Here is a 15841-nt window from a genome sequence, read left to right as displayed (position 1 = left end):
AACCTAGGGACCTGGAACCACGGACATCAGCAAGTATTTATAGTGTACACATCACATGCCTGGCACTGTGTTAGGTTGCTTGGTGGGCAAGGGTGTGTGTATGTGTATTGGTGAGGACTCTTTCGGAAGCAAAATTCAAACACCCAACTGAGCCTAGCCTAAATATCAAAAGAGATGTGGGAGGTAGAGAAGACTGGCTGGTTCATATAACTGGGAAGTTCAAGGTAATGCTTGCAAGAATGACTGGAAATCCCAGCACCAAAAAAGTTCTCCAGATTTTATTACTCTCTCCATTACTCAAGGCTCTGCTTTTTCTCTGCATTGGCTCTGTTCTTTGTCAGAATTTCTCTAGATGATAGCCCTGGTAGTTCTAGGCTTACATTTCACTCACTTAGCAGTGGAAATAAAATTCATTTGTTCTAACAGTTCAAGGAAAACCCCAAGTACTGTTCTTATTGGTCCAGGATGGATTATGTGCCCACTCGCAATGAGCTACTGACCAATGGGATATGGTAATTTGCTTATACAGGTGTGAGTCAGGCACCCATACATGGAGCCTGTGATGGCTAATGGACTGGACTAAGAGTAATTCCCGAAAAGGATCTTGGGGGTGCCCCGTACAAAATAAGAGATGCTGGGAAGGTAAAGGGTCCATATTCCCACCCCAAATCAGGATTGGTAGTAAAAACAGTAAGAAAAGTCCCTAAGTTTTAGGGACTTTGGCTCTTTAGCTTAATTTTTGTTGAGGAAACTCACAATTTATAAATTACCAAATAACACTTGGTGAAGATCAAGTCGGAATTTGAAGTTATGTAGCAGGAGCATCATGTATCGCTAACTTTGGAAAGGTCAATTTCCTTTTAGTATTCAGTTCTGTGCTGTTTACACGGACAGCCCTTCACCACCAGTGGCTTGACCTCTACATCTCCCCCTTCCAAGCCATCTCTGAAGCTTGTTCCCATCTTCAAAACAAGCTGCTCAAGCACTAAGCTATTTTATTGTGCTTCGCCTCTAAAGAACAAAAATGAATAAAAGATGAAAAAAGAACTCAGGGTGCCTGGGTGGCTCCATCAGCTAAGCATCTGCCTTCAGCTTGGGTCATATCCCAGGGTCCTGGGATCGAGCCCCACATTGGGCTCCTTGCTCAGTGGGGAACCTGCTCCTTCCTTGCCACCCCCCTGGAAATAAATAAATAAGATGTTTAAATAAAAACACATTGGGTTCTCATAAACTTAAAAATGCTCAAGTATGACCCTCCTTAAGGTGTGGCAGAAGCCCCAAATCTTAATCCTTAGTTGAATGTTTATTGGACCACGTTTGACTGGGAGTTCAAGGGTCGAAGAAGAAAATGAAAGAAAGTGCACCAAACTTCAGAAATGTAATATTTTAGTTCTCAAGTCTGCTGACTGCACTTACTTCTTGTCCATACCTTTTAGGACTTTTACGTACGAAAGAGGTGCCTATCTGTTCGACAGAACTTACTTTCTGCTACAACTGTTTCTTAAACTTAAGTTATTCACAGTCTTTGCTCTATTTGCATAGCCCCTCTACAAATACTTAGTGCTTCCCATTAACTCCCCTTTCCCCTTAAATACATCCATGTTTAAAAGAAGATCTGTATCAGGGACATAAATGGAACACCAGCATTCTCAAGGTAAACAGAGAGTAACAATGTTATTAAATTCTAGCTCCACAATGTTCCCTGGCAAGGCTTTAAGTCAAAGGTGGGCTCTCTCTTTGTTAAAAAACAAAACAAACAACTAAGTGACCAGCAAAGACCAAAGAATTGTTAAAGATACCTTAGCACCAAACTTGAACTTCCTTCCTTGATTTAAATAAAGGGACTGAAAAAAAATTGAAAAAGGCAAGAGCTGGGACGCCTGGGTGGCTCAGTTGGTTAAGCAGTTGCCTTCGGCTCAGGTCATGATCCCAGCGTCCTGGGATTGAGTCCCACATCGGGCTCCTTGCTCAGTGGGGAGCCTGCTTCTCCCTCTGCCTCTGCCTGCCATTCTGTCTGCCTGTGCTCGCTCTCTCCCCCTGTCTCTCTCTGATAAATAAATAGAATCTTTAAAAAAAAAAAAAAAAGGCAAGAGCTTCCTCACTAAGGAATATTCTATAAAGCCTTGTCCATGTGCCACCTAAAACAATCACATCTCATCCATGACCACATGAGTGGCGGAAGCAGCAGGCCAGAGGAATTAAAGAGAAAGGTGAACTTGGTAAGGGGTACTGGGGAAGATTTCCTGGAAACAGTAGCCCTTGAGCTTGGCCTCACAGAGCGGGTGTGGCTCTGACCTCTCTGCCAAGGCAAACATCATGTGGTTAGGCTGCACAAGCCAGGAAGGCTCATGGTCAGGTTTCCCTGAAGGCCTAATTCCCAGGCCTGTCTGAGTGTCCTCAAGGCCAAAGTATTTGTATAGGGAGTTAAGAACCTCTGTTCCATTCTCTCTTCAATCATTTTTACTTATTTATTTATTTATTTATCTATTTATCTATTTGGTTTTGTTCTGCATTGTTTTTATGGCACCTTCTTACTCCAGTTAGCATTTGTTTCCTAGAATTATTTTGCTCAGCACATAATCGTTGTCCTTAAAGGTGTTGTTCTCATCGGGACTCTGTGTGTGTCACCATTGTCCCCTACGACAATGCCAGCCCCATGAGAAGTTCAGTTGGGAAACTGGGCCAGAACTACACTCGGAAAGACCTACCAGGCACTCTCCACCATAGTGAACACTGCCCGTGGAAGGATCTCAGAATGCATCCTACATGCCCATCGAGAATGTACCTGTGGTCCATCTCACTGTATCTCACCCCTGTCCCTTGGGATGGGCCCCAAACCTCTTCTCGCCAGTAATAAAGAAAGCACACTTTACAAAAAGGCCGTTCATCTATGAACATATTGGCTAGGATAACACATCTTAGAGCTAAATGTGTCATTGTAAATGGACTCATTTTATGTCTCCACATACTGTAGATGTTTAAAAAAAGGCATATGCACAGAAACTATGGGAACTGAACCATAGTATGAGCCCATGAGCTTAGACTCGGGTATAATCTGACTTTCGTGTGGCACATTTTCTTTCTTCAATATTTTCTTAATGGAATGGAGGAGAAAGCAAAAGGAGACAGAAGCAAACACAGAGGATTGTATTTGGACAAACAGAAATACATTCAGCATGTCTTAAATTATCTGTCATCACCAGGATATTTTGTGATTTTAAAACACTTTGTATGATAATATACAACTGAGTATTACGTGATGCCACCATAATTTTTTAAAAGCTCATCTTCCAGCATCTAATTAATCACCAGGTCGTCTTTCTTCTACCACCAAAATACATCTGGAATTTTTATGTATGGGTAAATAAAAATACATTTTATTTATGGGACTCCCCATCTGTATTGCCAAGGTCCTCTCTCATTGGACAAATGGGAAAGCCTCTATCTTGGTCTCCCTCTTTGCACCATTGTTGTCAAATGGCAACAAGAGGAATCTTCTAATCCTATCATCCCATTGTTAAATCCCTCAGAGGCTCCTCACCGATCTCAAGACAGGAGTCTCGATTCCTTCTGGAAGACTTTAAGGCCCAGCATTTTTTTTTTTTTTTCTTGGCATCTTTCTCTCTCTCCAGATTCATCTCACCACAAGCTTCCCCCCTACCCCCGGATTTTTTAAAGATTTATTTATTTATTCTAGAGGGAGAGGGCAAGAGAAAGAGTGCTAGTGAGTGGGGGGAGGGGCAGAGGGAGACAATTTTCAAGCACACCCCCCGCTAAGCAGGGAGCCCAACGCATGGCTTGATATCATGCTCCTGAGATCTTGACGCCAGCCGAAATCAAGAGTCAAACACTCAACAGACTGAGCCACTCAGGCACCCCTCACCGCATGCTTTTTATTTTGTGGACCTTGAGCTCTGGCCTAGAGACCTGCATTCCGGTGTTGAGGTTAGAAGCAAGAGCTGCGGCCAGACTTCCAAGGGCCAAATCCTGGCTTCCCAACTGAGTAGCTAATTGCGTGATTTTGAACTAGTTACTTAAACTCTCCGCTTACTTCACCCATGTCTTACTTCACCAGTAAGACCCATGTCACAGACCCATGTCTTACTTCACCAGTAGAGGCAATGATGGCTCCCGCTGTTCAGATTATCATCAAGATCATGTGAGTTAGAATAACTTTTAGAGAAGTTATAGAATGTATAAGTCACGAACATGAAAGGTGCAGTAGAGGAACACAGTCAATGGTATTGTAATAGCATTGTATGGTGACAGATGGTAGCTACACTTGTGGGGAGCACAGCAGAATGTATAGACATATATGTATAGACGTATAGACTATGTTTTACACTTGAAGCTAATGTGACATTGTGTACCAAGTATACTTCAGAAAAATAATAGTAACTTAGTACAGAACTGAACTAGCCAGAAAGACTTAGGGCCTTTTAAGACTTTTTTCTCTCTGGGAAATGGACCTTCTTTCCCTACCTCCTTCCCACTTGGAAAATCCCAACTATTCACCAAATTCTGTTACAGGCTGAATTCTGTCCCTCCCAAAATCCATATGTGAGACCCAAATCCCCAGTACCTCAAAATGGGACTCTATTTCAAGATTGGGTCTTTAAAGAGGTGATTACATTCCAAGGAGGTCATTAGTTGGGGCCTAATCCAATCTGACTGATGTCCTTAGAAGAAGAGGAAATTTGGACACAGACCAAACAGAGAGACCATGTGAGGACCCAGCCCAGAGAGCAAGTGGCCATCTGCAAACCAGGGAGACGGCTCAGGACAAACCAAAGCTGGCACACCTTGGTCTTGGCCTTTCTAGCCTTCAGACTTGTGAGAAAATACATTTCTGTTGTTTGAGCCACCTACTTTATTTTAGTAGTATTTTATTACGGTAGCCCTAAAAGCTATTACAGATTTGCAGATTTGGGGCTTAACAAGCCTCCACAGTCATGAGAGCCAATTTTAAAAATTCTTTCTCTCTGTCTCTCCATAAATGGATGGACAGATAGATAAGTGGATAAATGGATCTATATAGATAGATAGATAGATAGATAAGTTGATCTTTTCAGAGCTGTCCTTATCTCTATCTCTCTGTTTCTATCTCTGTAAAACCCCCTTGGTGTAGGTTCTCAGGACACCTGCATGCTTTCTTCCAGCACCCAGACAGCACCCATGGGATAGAAGGTTGCACCTCTGATCTTGTGGTCACTATCCACCTCTCCCACCAGATGGTGACATCCTGAAGTGAGAACCCAGCTCTGCTGTTCATTGCTGCTCGCCAACACCTACAGTGCTATATCAGTGTGGGACAAATATGTATGGAAAATCCACTGTGGAGACATATTGTTTTTTAACCAGGTCTTTGCTCTTATAACTCCCAAGAAAATTAAAGGAACACATCTTTTTATAGAGATGATCAATATATTTTCCAATATGATGAATATATGGATTATCTCCCTGTTGGCTTCTTCAAATCAATATTTTACTGAGTTTATATGTTCAAAGAGAGAAAATGTTTACTACGAATTCCCTATTATTATGGGTCCTTGTACCTAGAGTCATAGAGGTACATTCAACATAAGTGGAGTGGGTGAGAAATGGAACAGCCGTGATTGACAACAGTGACAACAGATTCTGGAGGAAGAAGCAAGAAGGGGAAGTGGGAATGTGCTGATCACATTCTGTAATTCTATATTTAATATTTCCAGGCAAATAAATTCTGTCACTTCTGGGAGACTTAGCTTTGCTGCAGGGCACGACATATTAGCCATGATTTTTTTTCCCACTATTTTTGCATCTCGGATTGCAAACTTCTGGTTCTTAAATAAAAATAGTACCACCGTTCTTATTTGTAAAGTCACCACGTGGCACAGAGAAAAATGCACTGGTGAAGCCTCAATGATGAGTACTCCAACTGTCATTAATTGTGTGGGTTTTTTTGAGATACTTTCCTTCTCATTATCTGGTTTCTCAACTCCGAAATGTCTGTCATAATGAGGGAGTGACTTAGTGTTTCTAAAGACCCTTCCAACAATAGTAGCTAAGTCTGAATCATCAGCTCACCTGGGGGGAAGGGGTCCAAGAAGGCCAGTGTTCGCCATGCCACATCTTCCAAGATTTCATCAGAAAGTATCCGTCACAAAGTATCTCATTTAAGTATTTCTGGGGGGATAAAAATCCAATGATTAAGAAATTGGTATTGTGATAGATGTGGGGGAAAATGATGATGAGCATGAGACCCCCATCCTCCTAGAGACAGGAGAGTCAATGGGCACACAGAAGCCCTGGGTGTTGCCGAATTCACATCTGGGAGCTCCTCTCGTAATCCTGTATGTCGTGAATGCTTACTGGAGGGAGTGAGGTCTACTGAGACAGTGAAGATGATTAAGACTTGTCTGGGTAACAGTATGGGGTTGGTTGGGGGTGCAGGACATATTCCAAGCAAAGATTTGCAGCCACACTGCACTCCTCATGCCTCCTTCTCTTATCTTTACTGTCTTGGTATGTTTCATCATTGCCTCCATCTGGAAGCTCGGCTCAGATGAACTCTGTTCATCCATACCCCACCCATCCTTCAAGACTTGAGTAAAATACTATCCCTCCCTAAAAGACTTCTCTGATGCCCCAGATAAGAGGGCAGCTCTCTTGGGTTCCTGGGTGGCTCAGTTGGTTAAACATCTGCCTTCTGCTAAGGTCATGGTTCCAGGTTCCATGCTAAGGTCAAGATACACATCGGACTACCTGCTCAGTGGGGAGTCTGCGTCTTCCTCTCCCATTGCCCCTTCTCCCTGCTCATGATCTTTCTCAAATAAATAAATAAAATAAAATAAAATTTTTAAAAATATGCTAGCTCTCTCTGTAATCACATGAACATCCAGAGATAGACTGAAAGACCTTTCCTCCATTATAACCCCAACAGTGGGTCACCTTACACAACCCTATAAAACTGGGCCCCACAAGGCATAAACGTGTGTTCAGGAAAATAATGGTAAGAAAATGGTTTATATCATCAGTATACACTCTTGAGAAAAAAACAAAATGAAGATAACCACACAGACTATAGCAATTCCTTTATTTATTATTTTTAAAATTCTCTTCTTTTTCTCGTGTTCAGTACTTCCCACACCAAAGAGTGTCTACCAAAAATATATCCAACATGGCTCTTTGACCTTTCTGGTCACCTTTCTCTGCTTCACTAAAGTTACTCTCTCCTTTCTGACATAATAACAGGGGGATGAGAGAAAAGGGGTGATAATATACATGCATTTCCCCCATTACACTAATATGAGAATGTATGCGATTAAAGTCTTATCTTCCTTACCAGGCCTGTGATTAACGTTGAAGCGGAGAGTTTCCGAGTCTGATTTTTAAAACTTCTACTAACAAAGATCCCTCCAAAACATAAGAATGTTCTTTCTCAGGGAGGAACGTATCCTTTTCTAACCTCCAAGGTTTCCCCATTATTATTCAATCAATTACTTAGCATTTATTCAATATGAACTTTGAGAAAGTCCAGTACCTTCTTACTCAAGTTTGGAGGGCCTATGATTTTCTCCATGTGATATTGTGATTTATAATAAGAAATATGTATTTGGACTTCGACCTGCTCCTGGAATAGAGCTCCTAAAAACCATTTCTTAGGTAATGAGAGCCATAGAAGTGTCTATTCTTTTGTTCAATAGTGACTTTTGGAAACCCCTTTAGTCACTTAAATTTGGAGCAGGTTGCCAGGAGAGCCAAAGACTTTTGGTCCCAAGCTCTCCCACTACCCCCAAATTAGGGGAGAAGAGAGGGGCTAGAAATTGAGTTCAGTTCTTAGGGGGCAATGATTTAATCAATCATGCCTGTGTCATGAAGCTTCCCTAAGAAATCAAAAGACAGGATTTGGGGAGAATGATTCACTTGGAGAAAGCATGGAAGCTCCTTTCCCCATAACCTTGCCTTAAGCATCCCTTCCATCTGGTTGTTCCTGAGTTATATCCTTTTATAATAAACCAGTAACCGAATACGTAAAATGTTTCCCTGTGTTCCCTGAGCCACTCTGGCACATTTCTCAAACCTTGCGGTGGGGGCTAGTGGACCCTCCAATCTATATAGCCAGTCAGTCACAAGCACTGGTGACAACCTGGTCTTATAATTGGCATCTGAAGTCGGGGTGGGGGGAGGTGGGGAATCTTGTAGGACTGAGCCCCTATCCTGTGGGATCTGCCCCCATCTCCTGGTGAATAGTGTCAGAAGTGAGTTGAACTGTAGGACACCCAGCTTGGGGGTATGGGGGGAAACCTTCACACGCTGGCGACCAGAATCAGATTCATTAGTCTCCAAATATAAAATTTAAATTTCAGAGGAGGTTACCTTAGGGAAGGCCTTCAGCCATGCTTTTTAATCTCCACAGTACACTACAGGATTGCTGGGAAAGAGGAGCTAATGAGGTCAGAGTCTGTATGAAGTCCAGTTAGGGTTGCACGAAAGGGAAGTTTTTGCTTCACATTAGTCTGCGTCTTTGGATACCGCTAGATGTTTTACAAATTCAGACCACTGATCAGAGGCAAAGTCAGAAAGGAATTAGTAAATGCCTTAAAAAAGTAAGAAAAAAAAAAAAAAGTCCGCCCCTCTGAAGAAAGAGCCCAGCAGGTGGCCTCATGATGGGCAAGTCAACAGACCATCTTTGTACACAAAGCAGAGCCCTTTTCTGATTCAGGATCTCAGAACTTCCCAGAAGGGGCCAAATATCAAGACCATGAATAAAGCTACGACACAAACACAGGAAGAACTGTTGACCCATAGTTGAAGAAGGAGTTAAAGGTATTTCCTTGAGAATTAAGCAAGCAATAAATCTTCTCATTCATGAGAATGACCCATGTTCTCTCACCCTTGCCTTTTATACAATTTTTCTCATCCAGCATAAAAAGAATTATCAAAACTTATGCTAGAAATATTATTAAGAGCTGGCCTGCCTGTTTCAAAATTACTCCCACAAGGAATCTCCACAGCAATTCAGGATAGGCTATGAATGTGATTGGATTAATTAGAACACATCAGAAAAATTTCAAGTGGGGGAAATAAAATTCTGATGGAAATTATTCCCAGGAACGCACTTAATGTATCAAAGTTACCATCTGAGTATTGAGATAGTGTGATAATTCACTAAATGGCCTGAAAGTATCCTAGTAAATTGGTGCGTGGCTATAAACACATATAATCTATTCATTATTTAAATCTCAAATACCTATTTAGGGTCTAATATGAGTTGACAAGAGTGTAGGTGCCCAGAACACAGTGGTGAACAAGCAGAAAAAAATCCTCTCCTCATGGACGGAGATAGGAAATACTTTCATGCCTTTAAGACCGTAATAAGAGGTGTGAAGAAAACAAAGCAGGTGAAGAAGATAGGGAGGTGTGAGTGGTAGAGCAAATGGTTATTTTAGAGAGGATAGTCCAAAAGAGTTCTCCAAGGAAGTTTCATTTCAACAGAGACCTGAATAATAGGGGACAGGCTATGAGAGATCTGAAGAAAATGTCCCAGCTGAATGCAAAAGTGGCAATGAGCTTAGGGATATAGAGTGCTATCATGAGAAAGGATGACTAAAACAGGTGTTATGAAGGAAAAAAAAAAAAAAAACTTTTGAAGGAAGAGACACAATGATACCAACAGGTTGGATGGGTTACCAATGAAGATGTTGCATAGTCCCCCAAAGAATAAACATATGACTATGAGAAGGACCTACTGAGCTGTTTACACTGTCAGCGCTTGGGGATGTGGAGTGGCTCAGACATTCACAGACAACAGCGCAAAAAGGGAGTAGTAGTAAATTGTCTGACAGCATGCATCTCAAAGCAAGTGGTGTTTAGGGAAGAGGAGACGGGAAGTGATCTAGAAAGAGCAATGAGAAAGAAAATAAAATGAACTATCTCCAGGCTCTGGTCCAAGATCATGGGAAACAATCTCCTCAAAGGGGAGCCAGGTCTCAGAGCACAATCCTGAAGAGAATGTTCAAATTATAGGATACAGGATATTTTGCTGATGATCACGAAGCTCAAATGCCACAGTTCTGGAGGTTGGAGAAGCAGTGGAAATTGAAACAAATTTGGGGCTTTACTGAGTCACGTATCGTATGGGGCCATTAAGAGTTACAGATGGGTCAGGATCCCGTACCTTTCTTTCAGGGTAATGCAAAAGATCAGAATGGGTCATAATAAAAAGCCACCGAGGCAGTATGCTAAAAAGATGAAGCATTCCAATTTTCTGTATTTTCCTTCATCCCTACACACAACATTTGATCGATATCCAGCTTTATTAGCTACTCTAATATAAATTTTAGAGGGTGACATGTTATCTGGAAGGATATTGAGATTTCAGATAGCAGCTGCACTTCCAATTGATAGAACTTTTGGGAGCTGAGAGATAAAACTGACTTCCCATACCCCAACAGCACACATCAACTCGGCCAAGAGAACGTCTCCAAGATGCCTTATGCCTCAATGCCAAGGGTGCGTCACCCATATGCACTGACTTTTCTATTTCGGTGAACAGAAGGGGGAAATGGCACCATCAGATAAGATAACATGATGAATGCTCTCAGATTGTACTTGTACTTTGTGAATCCTGGAGCTCTAAAAGTTCCTTGATTTCGCTGAAGCCTGGGAAATCAGTTGGAACTCAAGCTGGGTATGTCATGTGTAATGGGTCAAGCCTCCCCCTCCCTCAGCACCTCAAATACAGCGTTCAACCCGCTCAGCCTAAATTACAAAGTGAGTTGTCTCCCCCAAGCTCACAAGGTTCATGCTTCTCCTTTAAACTTCAAAGATAGTTATTGACAGTGTGTGAGGAGTCCGGCTCCTTATCGCCGACTGTTTCATTAAGACACTCCGTCTCTCACGGTGGAATGGGCTGAGCTTCCACGGCACTTAGGAAAATCAGGACAGAGAGCAGAACAAACAGACGGAAAAGAAAATAGAAATAAAAAAACGAATCAATACACTGGCAAAGGAAGGGGAGTGGGGGAGAGAAAAACCTAATGAGAAAATACGAGGGGTAAAGCAGTGTGCCTTTCTCACTATTCAAGTAATGATTCACTCCGTTTGCAGCTCACTGTGCCTCTATCGAATTATGAGGCTTAGTTCTGAGCACCGCTAGAAAGCATCCATTAGCGAAGAACTTCACGCACACATGAACCAGAGAGGGGCCCTACCCAGCTTTCTACTTCTTATTGAAATCTGCTAGTTCACTCTCAGGAAGAACAGGAAAAGCAACCGAGATCATTTCACTGATAATCTAAGAATAGTTTTTTGGCTACCTATGAGAGATTTGTGCCATGATATCCTCATTTCTGGCTCTCCTGAAATAGTATCAATATATGTAGGTAGAATGCCTTCTTAGATGGTAAATGGTATTTTCTCCCTGTTTCTCCTGCCATTCCTTCTGCCCATTCAGGTGTTCTTGCCACCCGTACAGGTTTTGCCAAGGATTTCTGGAAAGGTCCGTGGAAGGGAGAATGGAACCTCTCAGCAGTAACCAGTATGGAGAGAAAAGGCCTCATGATGACTCAGAACCTTCTAGAACAGACATTGCACAAGCCTTGGGGTCTGGGGGACCTTAGCGTGGGCTTGAATTTCCTGGCAGCTTGGAAACAGAAGTTCAGAGTTAAATTATGGGGATTTATTGAAAATAAAGAATTTTATTTTTTTGAGTGTGTATCTTTTGAGTATCTTTGAGTATCTTGAGTATCTTTTGAGTGTGTGTCCTGAGATCCACACCTCATATACATATCAGCCTCTCTGCAAATGTATACATGCACACACACACACACACACACACCCATGTTTGTATCCTATCATAGAGAAGTGTCCTGAAACCACAGACACCAAACTATTAACGGGCCGCTTTTGAGGGTTGAGGTAAACCTGCAAGGGCAAGGAAAGAAAAGGGTATGATTGTTATTTATTTACGATTTCACTATTTATTTGTTTACTTTTTTTAGAGAGTGAGCACGAGCAAGCGTGGAGGGTGGGGAGGTGAGGAGGGATACAGAGGGAGAGGGAGAGAGTGAATCTTAACAGGTTCCACACCCAGAGTGGAGCCCCACCCAGGACTCAATCTCATGACCCTGAGATCATGATGTGAGCCGTACAGCTCAGTCTGCCTGAGATTTTCTCTCTCCCTCTGCCCCTCTCCTATCTCACACTCTAAGTAAGTAAGTAAATTAATAAATAAATAAAATCTGCTCTTTTTAAAAATCTTTAATCTTTTTTTTTTTTAAGGCAAAAAAAACAAAAAACAAAAAAACCACTTTACCAGGAGGTAAGAGAATAGAGAGAAGGCAACCCTTGGAGTGAGGCTGAATCACACTTAGAGCAGAGCTTTGGAGGGTAGAGCCTTCAGTCTTGCAGTTAGGGCTCTGACTTTGGTACCAGGCAGCATTTCTTTCAAAAGCAGAGGGCAAGTTGCCTTGGTCCGAAGATTCGCTAAGCTCCATCTGTTCCAATGTAGCAAGAAACAGCAACTGAAAGTCAACCGAAAAGAAAGCAAAATATGCATATTGCCTTTATACACAGAGCAGGCTGGATATTTGTCCAGAAAATTCTCATCTCCACTTATCAGAATTCCGGGAAAAAACATGTATGTATGTCCTCCGAGGTAAATATGCTGATGGCAAAATAGCCAGGTGACTATACTGATTCATTGTTTTTCCTTTAAAATTGAGGGAAGCAATAGTTATATGACATAATAAAAGACTCCAATTCAGATTATACTAGTTATTTGAACCTCAGTCAAAAAAAAAAAAAAAAAAAACAGTTGTTGCTTTTGTTTTATTTGAAAAGCATTTATAAAGTCCTGACTAGGGTCAGGCATTTACTGTGTGTTAAGGCTTAACACACATTCACATCTAATTTTTATAACCATACCATTGAAGAGACATAATTATTTTCCCCACTTTATAGATGAAAATGCAAAGGCACAGAGAGGTTACAGAATTAGCCCAAGGTCACACAGCTAATAAATGCCAGAGCTGGGATTCAAACTTGGGTCTGGAAACAAACTTTCTTTTTCTTTCTTTTCTTTTCTTTTTTTTTTTTTTTTTTTTAAGATTTTACTTATTTACTTTGAAAGAGAGAGGAGAGAGAGAGCATGAGCAGGGAGAGGGGCAGTGGGACAGAGAGAGAATCTTTTTTTTTTTTTTTAAAGATTTATTTATTTATTTATTTGACAGAGAGAGATCACAAGTAGACAGAGAGGCAGGCAGAGAGAGAGAGGGAAGCAGGCTCCCTGCTGAGCAGAGAGTCCGACACGGGCCTTGATCCCAGGACCCTGAGATCATGACCTGAGCTGAAGGCAGCGGCTTAACCCACTGAGCCACCCAGGCGCCCCCAGAGAGAGAATCTTAAGCAGACTCCACGATGATGAGCACAGAGCCAGAGGAGGGGTTCGATCTCAATACCTCAAGAGCATGACCTGAACCAAAATCAAGAGTCACATGCTTAACTGACTGAGCCACCCAGGCACCCTCCCACCCCCAAAATCAAACTTTCAACTGCTATCCCTTGCAGCTGCTTTGCTATAGGAGGGACAGGGTCATGTTTTCTGAGAGTAAAGACAAATGACATCAACAACATTCTGGAGCATTTCTTTTGGGGAAACTGAGGCACCCCACAGTTACTGCAGGTTGGGAATCTGTTCTTTGTGGAAATCTTCGGGGATCACGACAGTGTGTTATTATTATTCTCTGGCCAGGATGTGAGGTACCCCTCTTGCAATACACAAGCTGATGTCCCAAGAGCCATCTCAGCTCCCAGACTCTGCTTTTCTACTCATGTTCCAAAGCCGGAATTAGCCGGTTCAGGAAAGGGTCCGTTGTTCAGTTTTTAAAGATTTCAAACTTCTACTTAAATCTTCCAGCTTTAAATCATTTTTCTTTTATTCATTCTTCTGAGGTTTCTGAGGGATTGCCAATACTTGACTCTGCTTTGACAAAGCTATCCTTGGCTATCAGATTAGATAAGATGATGAATGGTACTTAAGACTCCACATAAGTTAAAAGCCCAGGAGTTTTAGTGGAAAACTTTCTCAAACACAGTTAAATCTTCTCGCTTGCAAAGAATGGAGGGGGCTGGGTTGACCGATAAAATAATCCAATTCATTGATGCTGCTGCTGGGATTACTGAAACCCAGCAACAGGGAGATTTTCTACATTTTTTCCCCCAAATAAGCCTCCACAGCCAGCGAAAATCCCCTGGGTTATGGGAGGAAAGCCTTGCATTCCAAATGGAAAACAATACCGAGATTAGGACCAGGGATAAAATTTTCATACTTTATAGATTCTAAATGTGAAGTCTCACATTTCTGAAATTGAAATTGGGCGCATGTCCTCATCACAGAGGTGGCGGTTATGATGTACCTGATTTGTCATTGTGTGCTCGGGGCAAACACGTGTGGAGGCTTAGTAGCAACCAGTTTGCAAGCAAATCCTAAGAAGACAACAGTAGACGTCCCCAAGCTGAATGTTGATCACCAAGACTCTTCGTGAGACCTCGCCAACCCAGATGAAACACTACTCGGAAGTGAAGATGTTTTAGGAATAATCTCTTGAGTCATTTCACTTAGACTTTCCTTTCTATGGTAATAAGTGAGTGTAAAACAAATCTTTCAATAGGTCAGACATGAAAGTTCTGAGTGCTCCCATTTCTGGGACACTGGTTTTCTTCATTGTTCTCAATTTGACATAAAATAACAATCTGATTTCAGTCAATGGTGTCTTAGAGTCAATGAAGTATGATAACGATCAAGTAGTATAACGCCCTGCTTATGAACTCTGTTTTTTTTTTTTTTAAAGATTTATTTATTTATTTATTTGTTTGTTTGACAGAGAGAAATCACAAGCAGTCGGAGAGGCAGGCAGAGAGAGAGAGAGGGAAGTAGGCTCCCTGCTGAGCAGAGAGCCCGATGCGGGACTCGATCCCAGGACCCTGAGATCATGACCTGAGCCGAAGGCAGCGGCTTAACCCACTGAGCCACCCAGGTGCCCCTGAACTCTGGTTTTGACATCAAATAACCTGAGGACAAAAGTTGAGCTTGACAGTAGATCCCTTTGGTTGATTTTCTCAAATGACTGGACCTCCTCTAGAAAATGCAGGTGCCCATTATACAGTAGGGATGACTGAGGGAGAGGATGCGTGGAAGACACTTAGCAGAGAACATATGAGCATTTAACCTGTGAACAGCGCTTGATCTTGATCTGCTTTGGCAGAGGCCTCACAACACCCTCTCTTTTTGCCTTTTTCCCTTGGGAGCAGAAGGTTCTAAAAGAATGGTGGTTGGCTCCCTCACTTGTTCTGCAAAACTATTCTAGTGGCCAGAGAAAAGTAAAATTCACTAATAAAAACTCACCGCCGAGTTGAGCATGCATGAGCCATGCGACCTTCCATCGTGACTCTGGAATATATCTAAGCCACAGAGGGCCCAATGAGGGCACCTGAAAGTGGAACGAAGAATAGTCAGCCTATCATAAGATGAACATTAATCAATGGGAAGCAAGAGACAGGGAAATGTCAGACTGACAATTTCCTGCTCTTTTCACCATGCTGTGGTTCCTTCTTGGAGACCTTCTGGAAAAGTCCAATGTGCCAAGCAAATCCACTTGCTGAGGGACCTGATGTGTTAGCCTGTGGCTCATTGTGATATGGTGGCCTGGTCACAAACACATCCTCTCAAACGTTTTGCATTATTCCCCTTTTTCTTCACCTTTGTCACTGCGCTCTTGCACCACCCAAATCTAATACCAAGTCCTTGTTATTTAATGAAATATTAAATCCTTGTCTCACCTCTACTTTCCAGAGTACT

Source organism: Mustela lutreola, chromosome 16 (assembly GCF_030435805.1).
Source record: "Mustela lutreola isolate mMusLut2 chromosome 16, mMusLut2.pri, whole genome shotgun sequence".
In the NCBI taxonomy this organism is placed as follows: domain Eukaryota; kingdom Metazoa; phylum Chordata; class Mammalia; order Carnivora; family Mustelidae; genus Mustela; species Mustela lutreola.
The sequence above is the reverse complement of the archived record's forward strand: the minus strand, read 5'-3'. Positions refer to the sequence as shown.